The sequence below is a fragment of the Gadus chalcogrammus genome, chromosome 7, assembly GCF_026213295.1.
Source record: "Gadus chalcogrammus isolate NIFS_2021 chromosome 7, NIFS_Gcha_1.0, whole genome shotgun sequence".
NCBI classification, from domain to species: Eukaryota; Metazoa; Chordata; class Actinopteri; order Gadiformes; family Gadidae; genus Gadus; species Gadus chalcogrammus.
The window spans coordinates 9,933,279-9,947,873 of NC_079418.1; the positions used below are offsets into that span (position 1 = coordinate 9,933,279).

At 42.7% G+C, this 14,595-nt stretch overlaps 2 long non-coding RNA genes across 2 annotated transcripts; both read left to right on the forward strand.

The window, feature by feature from the left end:
• The first annotated feature begins 5,119 nt into the window (after positions 1 to 5,119).
• Positions 5,120 to 5,732, forward strand: LOC130386698 (uncharacterized). The gene is made up of 3 exons (XR_008896171.1): positions 5,120 to 5,261; positions 5,344 to 5,435; positions 5,517 to 5,732. It is a non-coding gene; the product is annotated as an uncharacterized LOC130386698 (long non-coding RNA).
• A 53-nt stretch (positions 5,733 to 5,785) lies between these two features.
• Positions 5,786 to 7,092, forward strand: LOC130386697 (uncharacterized). Its single transcript, XR_008896170.1, has 3 exons — positions 5,786 to 5,990; positions 6,141 to 6,317; positions 6,404 to 7,092. It is a non-coding gene; the product is annotated as an uncharacterized LOC130386697 (long non-coding RNA).
• The last annotated feature ends 7,503 nt before the right edge of the window (positions 7,093 to 14,595 follow it).

The following is a 14,595-nucleotide window of genomic DNA, read 5'->3' on the forward strand; positions in this document are numbered from 1 at the left end:
ATCGAAAAATATGAATGGGTTTCAATGGAGAGAAAGTAATTACTTTCTGGTCCCAGTCTTTTTATGCCCCGAGTTACACATATGTTGTTTGTTCTCTGCCGGGAAAGCCTATGTTGCCAGATTGGGCGGGAAATCTGCCCTAATCTGGCAACACTGGCAACACTGGCGGAGGTGTCACTAAAACGATCCTAAGCAGTTGTATTTCAGAGTGCAGAAAAAAAGCTCCTCTGCGCACGAACTCCAGAAATGCTTGAGAAAATGTAACTTGTGTGGACGTTACCGCATTACTTGGTCAATATAAGAGCTACTTAAAAGTTATTTGATTCGGAAAAAAGCTATTTGTTGATCTTTTTGCGGGTAGCTAGATAGTACTCACTCAACTTTGCTTTGATTATGAAGATATTCCTGTTTTTCACCTCCCATACGACAACGTTGTTAATCCAACATCCTCTTGAAAAACAGTTTGCTGTCCTTACTTTTGTAGGCTTTCATTTTTTGTGCGGTATGTGACGGATTCTCCATTACATAAATGTAAATATCTCCAAACTCCACGTCTGGTCAAGACGTTGCCAACTTCAAAGCAATGAACACATCAGCAGGTTCTGTATATGGATCACAAGTTCCGAGTATGTTTATCTTTTCTTGATATCTAATTTGAACATTTATGGTCTAAATACTTGATTGATTGCAGTATTGGAAATCTGCAAGGCTGCAATTCCCCTTGCTGGCCGCTGTTCGTCGCTATTTTGTCGGCGTCTGTTGCCCTCCAGGTAGCCATGGCAGTCACGTGACTGCAAAGTATATAAACTCCCCCACGATTGGCGCCAGTTGCAGTGTTCCCTCTGAGAATCAGGTACGTGTCTTGTTCAATAGAGAAAATATTAAAATCTAAGCCACAATGATGAATGAATAGAATCGGCCTAAATGTTGTCAGCACCTTTTTAGAATTGCGGTTTCATCTGACTTAACCACTTAATCGTCAAATCTCGCCGGCGGGTGAGTTTTAGTTACACCACCCCTTCCCCCCAACATGCTGGGTCAATTTTCGGCATCATAAGGTTGAGTGATATAGACTGGTCATACACCGTTTGAAAGCTTAGATTCTCAGGAATTTCAACCAATGTCAACCATTCGGTGGAATAAATATGTTTACCGAATATAGATCAAATGTGTCCCAGTGTCTTAGGTCAAAATGGCAGCCCTCACCCTCCCCCTCTCTTGGTGCATTCTTAACTTATCGTCGTTGTTGATATCCTTAGCAATGAGGTTTTTTATACCATTGCGGTTTGCACTTTTTAAGTAAAAATAATAATGTCTTAAGCACTGTGTTTTAGCATTTTTGTCAAAATTGCATAGGCGGAATAGCAAAAAATCTGATTTCTGGGTGATTATGCCCGTCTCATTACATATCAGAACATCTGGTATGCTATCTAAATGGTTCACAAGAAAGCCCAGAGGGTAACCTTTCATTTGAACCCAAGATTATGCTTCTACATGTTTTGGTTCATGTGTAGTAAACCTTTTGTTTAAAGTATGCTTTTTGGATAGCCAAAGGTCTTTTTTGGAGTCTCCAAAAGGACCCTGACCAAAACAAATTGACATATCCTTGCATAAAAGGAGCTGGAGACTTCATCTTTTTTGCTTTGTTGTTCTGCTTTTACACACAGCATCACAAGACCTAAGGGCTAGGGCTCAGTAGTGTTTCCAAGGGATATGGAGTTACCTAGGGTACTACAATCAGTTTGGTTTTAGAGGTGTGTGTAACCGGCTGGAAGGAAAAACAATATTGTGGCCTTCCCTGCACTGTCAGTACCTGATGCAGTTATTCTGATGTCATTCAATTCTACAGGTTCTCAGCTTTCCAAAGAGCAAATGCACTGGTATTATAGTTTTGAGTTTATCAATTATGTTCTGCTCTCTCAACAGGTCCTGCGATTTTTGTCATCCAAACCAACCCAAACAACCCTTTTTCTAAAACCACGACCCAAAGGCACTTTTAAGAGCCACATCTGTCCTGTCAACCTGTCCTTGCAGTGTTGTACTTGTAAGCGTCTGTCTGTCTCTCTCTCGCTCTCTGTTGCCTGTCACCTGTTTCTGTCTTGCTGTCTGTCTGTCCCCTTCATCATGAGTGATTCAGAACTCCAGAATCTGTTTTCGAGGGTGGATAACATGGCTGTTCAGCAAGAGGTCAATGATGTCCTCCAAGGGGTTGATGACTTGATTGCTGTGGTGCAGAATGAGCAAGCAGCAGGACCGCCAACCATGAGGTGGAAGAAGAGAACCAGTGACGGGAACTTAATTTATGCAAGACCACGATCAGCTAGGAATCAGCCCAGTATTGTTTTTGCATTCTTGATGTTTAAAGATCCCAGATTTTAGGCCCACTCAAATCAAGGAAAACCTAAAGCTTGATATGTATGGTATCAGCTGAGATAAACCAGAACCAATATTTAGATGACTCATTTGCAAACCGAATACATTTTTCGTTCTACCCCTTTTCAGCCCTATCAAATATCAAAAAGGTCTACTTGTCGCTTCTAAACAGTCAAATGTAGATAAATGCTTAACAGTGAGTGTGTGATATTATACTCTACATACTATACCATAAATGATTGTCTTTTTTTTTTCTTTTCTTTTTATTCAGTTACAGCTGGTAACAGCAGTGGACTTCTACAGCAGAAGACTCATCCCAACAAAAATGCTCCTGACTCAAACTCTGAGGTGGTCTTTGCTCCTGATAACGTTGGTATGTGAAACATTTTTTTTAAATAATTGGTGAACATTAATTAATGTTAGGAAATTCTTACTTGTATCTGTATGATGTATGTGATACAGAGTTAAGATGTGAAGTCCATGTTGCAGTAATTTCACCTTTTAACAGCCATTCCATAAAGACACTTTAAATAAAAAACAGACTCTTTTGTACTATTTTAACAGATGGATTTCTACGAGATCTCCAGCAATCACTGAGCGATGCAACAGGAGATGGGGTGGAATCACCAACCCCACAAGCCTCTCTTTCTGCTTCATTAAACTGGAGCACAAGAAAGAGCAATTCTTCAGAGAGCTGGAAGGCAGCGAGATCTCGTCTGGTTAACACCGCACTGGCACAAGAAAATGTGGGAACCCGAAAGTGCCAACAGTGTTGGCGCAATATAGCTGTTTGTTGTCGTGATTGTCTACCACGGCCCTTATTCTGTGCGGAGTGCGACGTCGTCATGCACACCAGACACCCCCTTCACAACCGAGATGCCAGTACTTTAGGATTTTTCCAGCCATTGCCCCCAACAACTACTGTACAGAATATGGACCTTTGCCAGTGTGGTAAGTTCTGTACAATGTATTTTAAGTACAAAATAGCGTGTGTGCGCGCGCATGTGTGGGGCCATATTTTCTGATTTAAGGTATCGCACATCCTTAGAGAGTTTATGTGCTCTGTCATTTTGAAGTTGACAGACTGCAGAGTAACTTCAAACACTGATCTTTCCATAAAAAACAGTATTTAATTTTCACATTTCAATTCAACGCGTTTTAAAGTATATTACCAATTTAAATTATACTAAGTATACTTTTTAAGAAGCATCCTTGGTATACTTTTTATCACTTGGGTACAATGTTTTTCCCTGTTGATACAAATGATTCCTAATTCACTTTTTTTTCCCTTTGATTTATTTTAGTGCGGTATGTACCTGTGGTCTGTGGCTGTCCAACAGAGGCACTGAGGCTCAAACCAGGAAAAGCTGTGGCTGTGATCACAATGAATGGTGAGAACGTGTATAACTTTTGTCCTGTTTGAAAAGTTTCTTTTTAATAATAGCAATCCCTTCTCAACAACTGCCACATGTTTATGATAGCTTTGTATAGGAAATCTTAAAATTACTTAAGTAATGCATTGTAAAAAAAGTCATGAATATAAGTAAGTGTGTAATTCCCTTTTATATTTGTTTTTTAAGGGAGACATGGGCTCAGCATGCCTGAGTTGGCATGTGAAGTGTGCAAAGCCACATGGACTGCTGGTGTTGACGGCATTCTTCACAGCGACTACTGGCCAGCTACCCTGAACTTTGCCACCATTTATGAAACTGATGTTTTTGCTTCATTTGAAGAAATGAAAATGGCAGCACCTGGATTGTCCTGTCAGGCATTTTTAAAAATGTTGGATCAGAGAACTGTCCGCTTTGGCCGTGTGAGTATTGAAGTTATCTGTCCTTTTTTTATTTATTTGTATGCTGCTTAAAAATCTCATTAGCTCTTGATGTCTTTTTTTTTGAGACAGACTGGGAAGATCTCAGCTGACACCTTCACCAAAAGCTTTTTTGAGTGAGAGGCTGTACAATATGAGATGGACAACATATGTAAGGAGCCATTCACCTGTCCCGGATATGCTTGCGGTTTCCGTGGATGGTAACCGCAAGCATTACCACTTCAAGAATGCATCTAGGTACTATAAATTATTTATAATGTCAGTGTTTGAACTAATGACAAAAGTTAAGTCTCCTAATATGCACCAATTAACCTGTTTTATTTAGAGCTGAGGAACAGGCCATATTTGATGGCATCTTCATCGCGAAGGATGACGACGTCACAAAATTTGTGAACTACATTCACACCACAACCAAGCATGTAATATTGCAGACTATAAGGTAACCCTTTTTAGGTAACCCTTTTGACCATTTTAAATGTTTATATTGTAGGTGTCCGGAAGAGGCGTTTGTGGGGGGGAATGGTCGGCGGCTCGAGAGACCTCCCAAAAATCTGCCAGCAAGCTGGATGAAGAGGGCCTGGAGCTTGCTGTGTGTCGGCATGGGGTGCTCCTATGTGCCCTCAATATGTTCAGGGGAGAAATCTTTGCATATCCTCTGTACATACAACAAAAGCTTGCCAACCTCACGCCAACCTTTTTATTGCAAGGATGTCACATGTAAATACTGGCCCTACCTCAATAAGGTTGCAAGAAGCTGCCCAGAGCTCCAGCATCTGCTCAGCATGAAGCCCTTCCTTTCAGTGTTCCATGCCAAAGCCCACGATTTCAAATGTGACATAAGCAATCATTACCAAGAGAATCACTTTATGTGAATATCCACACTTTCACGTCAACATTGACATGTCATAACATGCTTTGTTTTTTATGCATTTTAAACAGGTCAAATGGAGTGGTGCCTACCATGAGGGGGCAGGATTGACACTAGGGGAGGAGGTAGAGCAGGTCAATGCCTTCCTCTCTCGGATAGCAGTGACCACCAAACACATGTCCAAAGCAGGTGAATGGCTATAAAGTATGAACATAGGTACAAGAAATAAGCTGAAGTTAACACTAGATAACACCATCATTTTATGCTGCAGGACGCACAGACATGCTCACCCTCTTGGCCATGTGCTGGAATCAGCAAAAGACTGACAACTTGGCCACCTCACTGTCCCGCAGATATCTGAGAGTATTAACATCTTTTTTTTTAAGTTTTGTTAGCAGATTTTGAGGCTGTACACTGAATTTACTTAATTATTTTTCCATAAAGACCATGAAGACCGAATTGGACGTCACGGAGAGCCAGATGGAGGACTGGGTCAGTGACGTTAAGGATTAGGCAGACGGTGAGGAAATTATAACAGTTTTGTAAGCACAGAGTTTCAGACTCTTGGCGATAAAATCCTGTGACATTCTACCTAGTCTTTATGAAGCATTCATTCAAATTAAACCGTTATTAGAAGTCACTTAAAATGTAACACGCATTTCCTCTCTACAGCAACAACCATCAACACAACTGATGTTGCCGCCTTGGCCAGCATCAAGAGACGGTCGCAGCGTCTCTACAAAGACTGCGACAGTAACAAAGGTCGTGCCAGGATCCGCCGCAAGATCCGGGACGAGAGGGGGTTCCTGAGTTCTGTGGTGGAGAAGTACAACAGAATGGTTCCCACAACAGAAACGCTGTGCTTTGAAACCATTCTGTCTGGAGAGAGAGCTTGGCCATGGCAGCTACCACACAGTGGTAGGTTCACCAGTTGCTAGTTTGAATGTTAAATACTTCCAGCAAATTTGGCACACCTCTAATGCCTCTAATCGATCTACATCTAACTTCTTCGTTGAATGCTCATCTTACATGAATATGAGTTAATGTTTTTTTATAAATGCTTTTCAGACTCTGTTGACCTTGGGACCAAGAGGAGAGCATTTGACCTGGTCATGGCAGGGAAAATAATCCAGGAGGAGAAAATGATTCTTCAGAGGGAGATGAATCAGCACTGGAGGTCTCTGGGGAATCGTGCTGACTCCCTAAAAGAGCTGTCCTGCCTTGTTTCAAGGGCTACAACAGAACGTATGTTTTTAACTTGTATCACATTTATGTACACATCAAAGACTGGTGATTATTTTACTAATACTGGCTTTCTCATAACATTCAAGATTCACCTTGGGGCCTTACTGAGGAAGGGTTGACTGGTCTACAGTGCATGATCAAAAATAAATGGCACTTCATCACAGAAATGATGGCTAACGCGAGACACTGCTACATACAAGTGTTGACTGCAGCAGAGGGAGCACAGATGATCAACTCCCAGGACACTTCTGATGACTACTCGGACAATGACTGACATTTCGGATGATTCATTTTAAACAATGGCTATGCTTTGATGTAAACCATTCCATTGTAGTTCTGGTTGTATGTTTAGGGTCGTTGCCCTGCTGGAAGGTGAACCTCCCCTCCAGCCTAAGGCCTTTTGCGGACTGCAACAGGTGTTCTGCCCTGTATTTGCCCCATCCATCTTCTCATCAACTCTGAGCAGCTTCCCTGTCTCTGCTGAAGAAAAGCACCCCCACTGCATGATGCTGCCACCACCATGTTTCAAGTCGGGGATGGTGTGTTGAGGGAGGGTGCAATGTTCTGCAGCTGTGACGTTCTACAGCTGTCTGTAAATTCTCAAGAGTAGGGGGTGAGCTAGTGATGGCAGTGTGACACTGAAGCTTCGATACGTGCTTCAAACCAACTCCCAAGAAGCACTGCTTCGAAGCTTGCTTCAGAGCAAAAGAAACCACGTGACATGTGACGTCCGAAGCAGCAACTGGTTCGTTGCCTGAATGAATCACTTGACTGGTCCGCGGCTCGGTGGAGAAGCTTTGAGCAAAAAAAAGAAACTGACTCAATCCATAAGGCAGCCTACCTCAATACAAATCTTTGAGTGTCTAACCCCATCCCACATAATCACCCCCTAGAGTTACTCAAGCACACCCAACCAACCTTGTCCGAAGCCAGCTGGTCACCGCCTAATTATTTAATGAAAAAAAACAACACAATCGATGCTACAATCGTTTACGGGAGTTGTGCATAGTACGGTATGTATGTAATAGATCAACGTAAGGTATCGATTAGAGTAGACTAGGGGATAACACACTGACTGTGGAGTGGAGGACCCGGGTTCGAATCCCATTACTGGGGGGAAAGTTTTTATATGCATTTTCAATTATATCCTAGCCTACATCAGTTAGCCTATCTGGACAGAAGGCTAGGCATATCCCTTTAAGAACAATTTAGACATCTGTATTTAGATCAATCTTTATTCGAGAAAAGATCATGCTATTAAGTATTTGGGTTTGTGTGTTTGTGCGTCAAATCGTTTTCAAAGCAGGGATACGTTGAATCCACTGCAGCCTCGAACTTCGCCAGCAGAGGTCACTGTCACTGAAGCTTCGAGTAATGAACCCATTTTCGAAACATTGGCTCAACTGGTTCGATGCTTCATAAAAGCTTCATTTGCCCATCACTAGGGTGAGCCTGTACTTAAAAGCCTGGTGTCTGACATTTGAAGTGCTTTATCTGGAACAGCTTTTTGATTTCTGTTTTGATGTTGCGCTACCAAATTATTTTTAATTGATTTCATACTCTATTTAACTGCCTTTTAAAACCAGAAATAACTAATAAATGTGTTTTTGCCTAAATGGTGTCTGATCCTTTAACTTCCTCCAAGTGCACTAGAAAGCTTTTTCCAAAGCTGATTATTTGTTTTATGTCTTATAGAATTGTCTCCTCTGTGCCATCTCTTGTCTATTTGTCTGTGAATTTAATAATAGACATCATATAGCACTTTTCAAAACAGTTATAAAGTAGGCTACTGAACAGATAAAAACGTTATCAAAAAAAACCTGTAGGCCAATGTAGAGACAATGAGCTCTATAGAATAAAAGGCCCGGCCCGGAGGTGGTAAATCAGCGGGGCTGTCTCGAGGAAGTGTTGCCGGGAAAGAGTCACTGGAGGCGGGGTTGAGGGACGGAGCCGGGGGCCCGGCCTGGAGATGGCCAATCAGCGGGGAGTTCTGGATGAAGCGCGGCCGAGTTAGAATGAGTGAAAGTGGGACTGGAGGTCCCCACAGTGCCCCCCGCACCGAAACTTGGCCCGGTCGGACCCCGAGGGCAGGAAGTGGGGGCCCCCCCTTCCGGCCCTCGGGGTCCGACCGGGCCAAGTTTCGGTGTGGGGGTCCCAGTTAGGCCCTAGAATAAGGTATTCAAATTTCAGGGCGGTAGGACCTTCCTATCTCAAAAACTGTTTTTTCCATCACATTCAGAACCATAAGGTCTTGCAGGCAACACTTCCTTTTTTCTCTAAGGGCTAGAACTCCAAATCTCGGATATGTCGTTCTTGGGGCCCCGGGAAATGTGTGTAAACATTTAAGCATCCCTAGCTATCTCGAAAAGGCCGGAAAAGGGGCGTGACCTCCAACAGTACAGTAAATGTACATCAGTCAGAGGTTAGTTTCTAGTCCCCATTTTTTGTGGGATAGAGGTGTACATTTGTGGCTTAAGGTGTGTAGACACAGCTGGCCTGTGGCCACGTTTTTGAAGTCTGGGGTCAAAAGGAGCCGGCACCACGCCGCTTATGAGATAACAAAAAGTTAATGTGTATTTCTCACATAACTTTTTGTCATTATTAACGAGAGGCCTGATTCTCAGATATGCATGTTGGATGGCTAGGGTGTAGGCAGGGCCGCTGACAGGTTTGGCTGGGCCCGGGACAAAATTCTCTCAATGCCCCCCCCCCCCCCCCCCCAAAAAAAAAACACACACACCTCTACTTTCTCGGTCCCTACCCTACCCTTAAATTACGGAAATTCAAAAAAATTCATTCATTACTCAACAAACAATTTATTTGAACATTTTAACATCAACTTTGTGTGCAACTATTTAGGTGCGAAATGCCATGCACCGGACTTTTGTGGTGGCAAAGTCATCAATGAGGTCATTGAAGTCCAGCTTATTTGCAAGCTTGTGCTCTATGGAAAGCATTGCCAGCCCGTTGAGCCTCTCCTGTGACATCTTTGAGCGCAAGTAGATTTTTATTAGCTTCAATTTGCTGAAGGCTCGCTCACCTCCAGCCACAGTCACACAGGCATGGACAGGAAGATCCTGAGCAAAATGCAGAGGTCGCCATAAATGCTCTGAAGCCCCATTTCGTATAATTTAACACAGAAAAGAATAGACTGATCAACTTGGCTAACTCTATCCCAAAGACTACAAAAGTTTAAAAATCGAAGGTTTTTTTTTTGTTCCCAAAATTGTCAAACGCCGAAACACAACCACAGAATTCCCTTGTGCAGCTCCCAAACACATGACGTCGGGATGACAAGCCCATTTATTACGGATAAACCAAAAGGATTATTTACAACTTTAATTGGATAGGCTATGGATATGGACTGAGTGAAGTTATGGCTTTCAGAATCATACCACAATAAAACTCCCGCTATTGTATTCACTTAGAGCTCATTAACTGCACATTTCATCGACCATTTTTCACTTGACCAAGGGGAATCATGTCAAGGGTACTTTTATTTATCGCCAGACCCGCGTTTATGTCCGCTGAACTTCCAGAGAATGTTTGGGGAACAAGGCGGAGCCCATTCATCTGGCGAGTTTCAAGTTAACGGCAATCAGAAACTAAGCTACAGGCTACCCCAAAACGCCACGTTTATAACCCATTCGTTACATCCAACTCTATCTAAATGGCAATTTCACATGTTGCCATGCCACTGGCTTATTTTAAACCATGAGCCGCGTTACACTGGCTGTAATTCAGCTGACTGGGAATGATTCTCAAATCAATTCAGCCGGATTGGAGTGCGCAGCGCGTGCCTGCCTGAAACATTTGATTTGGACATGGGCCTATTTGCGGGGTAATGTGCATATTCTAAGATTCAATTAGATATAGGCGTATGAAACACAGTGTAATAAAGCCGTTGTGGTTATCAAATTATTCAATGCCCCCTGTCTGTCTGATATTGATCTCCGTGTGACTTGCTCATGTGGTGCTGCGCTAATATGTTTGACACGCCGCCTGTGCCTGTGTTACTTGACGACGGGGCTGGAAAAAGTTGGCCGTGTCTTACCTGGCTGTGCTGCACAGCTGCCTTTAGGTACCCGCAGCATCACAGTCTTTTCTGAAATATTTATAAAGAGATCCCCTCAGGCTTTCGGCTTCTTCCTCTCTTTTTCGCCTTTCTTTTTTTTTCAGGGCTCCTGACTTGTGCATGTTGAATCAACTCGCGCACTGACCACTAATGGAATGATGTCGTATTTTTTCTTCTCCAAAGACCAAACCATTTTGCCATAGGGGTGATAGGGGGTTATTGGCCGTTTTTTCAAGGGCAATGAAGGCAAACAATCTAGGAGTCATTAATTGAATGCAAATAAAGCACTTTTCTTCTCTAAATCAACACATTTTGAAGTATACATACAATAATTAATCCCAACTTCATGGGGGTCCAGTTATGGCCCCCCCCCATTCCAGGGCCAGTCCAGGGCCCGGGACAACGTACCCGTTTGTCCCCCCCTGTCGGCGGGCCTGGGTGTAGGTCTGGGAAGAACTTCAGGCCGAAATCTTGCAAGCGAGCCGCTGGGTGAGGTGCAACGAAATGGAGCACTTGCTTAGTCACTTGTGTGAGCCTTTCCTGTAGGGATGGAGCCCTACTTGATAAAAGTTGATCATATGCGTCCTTTCTGACCCCCTTTGATATGAAAGAAACCCCAGGTCTATAGCTTATTTGTTAATGGGGGTGCTTGTGGACAGTACACAGTAAAAAATGGAGTGTCATTATTGCAGAGTAAACCTATTTTCCTCTGGATAGAGTAGTTATAACAATGTACAGAGTAAAATCGTCTAAATAGTAGTGTCAAAAGTGAGAGTTAAGTCCAACATGCACACAATGACCAAATCTACTCTACATGGTGATGATTCCCCGCGAAAGTACTAGAACTGAACTGGAGCTCGAGCTGGCAGTGGCACGTTGGAAATCGTCTCTCTCCCCACTAGCAGACCTATCGTGGTAAGTTTGTATGAATATTTGTAGGTTTTCACCATCTAGCGAGATATTTTTCCACTTACGACCAACTTTTTCAATACATTGACGATGATAGACGATGGTAGGCGTAAAGTTAGGCATGCATAGATGTAGTTAGCTAATCAATATGCCTCACTGACTTCAAGTTCAGATGCATTCGACTGCAATACCACGTCAAGAACTTAGAAGTAATACAGTTGATAACGAAATTCATTTAAATGACACATTTCAGACTTGATTTACTTGTTAACACCGTGCAATGTATGGGTTAGTGATAATTGAAGTTGTTCGGCCGGGTGGGTGACGTTGGGTTAACGTACCAAAATGTTAGCAAGTTAGCTTGACAACGTGGTTTCTGCCCAAGCTGAAATAATTTGCAAGATGTTATGTTGTCGTGCTTGACTTGGCTTGAAACCAGACATTGAGAGTAATTTCAACAATTGCTGAATGGCAAGAAAGTCATCAGAAAGACACGAGGTTATACTCTCAGCTAACAAGTTTATTAGCACCCCGTATATCAACCTATTGATACTGTAAGAGGAGATTTATTTTTGTGAATAATTGTGTAAAAGAAAATATGATTTCTATGATGGTTAATGATTTGATAAATATATTCATTATATTATTATTTAGATTGGGGAACTACTAGTTAGGTTGGGCCGAGTGATACGCCGCACACAAGAGGCTAGTTTCATATGGCGTCAGATTAGTGCCATAATTCACTAATGTGATAAAAGATGCATTCGGGCGTATTATATTATTCCACACGCGTAGATATTAATTGCGAGCGCGCAAATGATCTCTGTGCGCGCAAAACAGCCTCTCGCCCGCGCAAATTACCTCAGCGCGTGCAAAACAGCCTCTCGCGCGCGCAAATTACCTCAGCGCGCGCAAAACCTCTCGCGAAAGATGTTTTTACACTCTCGCTCAAATTTAATATTGGCACTATGGGGGAGGGAACCAAGGCAGGGCGATACGTGAAACGGCCAAACGTGATTGGCCGTTTCTGAAGCGTGATATTTGATTGACAGCCCTCCTCACATTCAATACTGAATTGTACAGTAAATGGCTGAAACGATAGTTACGTATTGTAACTCCAGATTCTATGAGTATAGGCGCAGCCTTTTAAGTGTCGGCCTCATTGTCCTTTAAATAGCTGAAGAAAAGCTGTTTATTGGGAGCAGAACGTCCGCCGGCGCCCGACTATATCTGCGAAATGCGGACGTCGTTGAGGCACGCCGCACGCGGACGTAATTGAGGCCCACGCTGTTGGTGGTCGGGGATTACAAATTTTCAGTGCTACGGCTCACGCCTAGGGATAACCCAATATCGATAGCCTTAAAAGGCTGCCCCTATACTCATAGAATCTAGAGTTACAATAAGTAACTATCGTTTCAGCCATTTACTGAACAATTCAGAATTGAATGAGAGGAGAGCTGAGGAGGGCTGTCAATCAAATATCGCGCTTCAGAAACAGCCAATCATAGGAAAGCCCGCCCTGCCTTGGTTCCCTCCCCCATAGTGCCAAAATTAAATTCGAGCGAGAGCGTAAAAACATCTTTCGCGAGAGGTTTTGCGCGCGCTGAGGTAATTTGCTGCTCGCGAGAGGCTGTTTTGCGCGCGCTGAGGTAATTTGCGCGCGCGAGAGGCTGTTTTGCGCGCGCAGAGATCATTTGCGCGCTCGCAGTTAATATCTACGCGTGTGGAATAATATAATACGCCCGAATGCATCTTTTATCACATTAGTGAATTATGGCACTAATGTGTCGCCATAGTTTCAAGTTTGTTACCGGCGACAAGGGTGCCACTTGTCTGTTTTCTTGAGCGGAGAATAAAACATATACAAGTTGCTCTGAAGAAGCTGTCCCCGTGCTGTTCTTACCCACGACCCCAAAAATAGACTTTATTAAGCAGTGACGCTAACTTACACCCAGCGTTACAATACCATAAGTCCGTGAGTGTTTATTAGACCATTACGTTTTCTAATAACTTTGCTCTGATTCTTCAGAGAATATTTTGATGGATATTAACAGTTATTCAACCTTCCTTAAATTTCAATTTAACAGAAAATGCTGCTGCGTGTCTCGTTTGGCGGAGTGCAGAAGTACATGAAGCTGCCTGAACTAACATTCAGTGATTTCTTGAGAGAAGGTTAGTCACTAAATTTGGATTGAAAGTAGCCTAATCAAGTGGTGGCATATTGCAATTGTTTCTCATCAGAACATTTTGTGCACTGTTTATTTCTTTTACTCTAGTGAGTCTAAAATTTAACATTGCTGAAGACAGACGGTTGGACATCAAGGTTTATGACCAGTCTAACACAGAGGTCGACTCTGAGGTTTTTGAGGAGATCGTACAAGAGTTCCATGGACCTTTCCTAATTTCATTGGCCAATGAAGCACCTGGTAATTGCTGCCTACCTGCATAAGACTACACACACATCGTTGAAGTGGAAGTGTTGAACTATGTAATTGTGTTCTTATTTCCCAATGCGCAGGTTACCCTCAATCCACGTCATCTCCATGCTCTATTGCATCTGAAGACACAGTGATCCTCAACTTCTCGTTGTGTGACCCAGCTGAGGAGCCAGTTGCAGCCGAAGGAAGTCAACCTAAAAGGCCTTGCCGCATTAACTATGAAGCAAAAGCTGTGAGTTGTGTGTGTGTGTGGGGAGTTTGATTCACATGTTTAATTTGAGGTGCATCTTATTTGTTTCATAATTTCCAAGTATTTTTCAAAATACAATACTGCACATTTTATTTCTTAGCTGATTGAAAAAATCTTGACGACAAAGCCTGGAGGTGACCGTGTCATGGAGGAGTATGCGAAAACGAAATAAATTACAGATTCAACCAGAAGACAGCTCATCAACATACTTACTGCAGAGATGACGGAAAAACATGGGTAAGTATGGATCAAATATGTTATCATGAGACATTGTTTAAACATAGCAATTATTGTTTAGATCAGTGGTTTTCAAACTGTGGGGCGCGCCAGAGTTCTTCAGGGGGGGCGCGACGTGAGAAAAAAATAAACCCGAAGAAAACCCTGAAAGACGATGATTCAAATCATCAGTCGTACTTCAACTGTAGAAGTAACATAACTAAATCAATTTTCAACCGTTTATCTTCGTGCAAACCATTTAACAAATCTACACACTTGTATCTTCAATAATATCGAAACAGAATTTCGATATCATTTAAAATGTCTTCAGAATCACAGTTTTAGTTTCATACTGCTTCGTTTTCAGCTGTTTTCATTGAAGACGTCAGC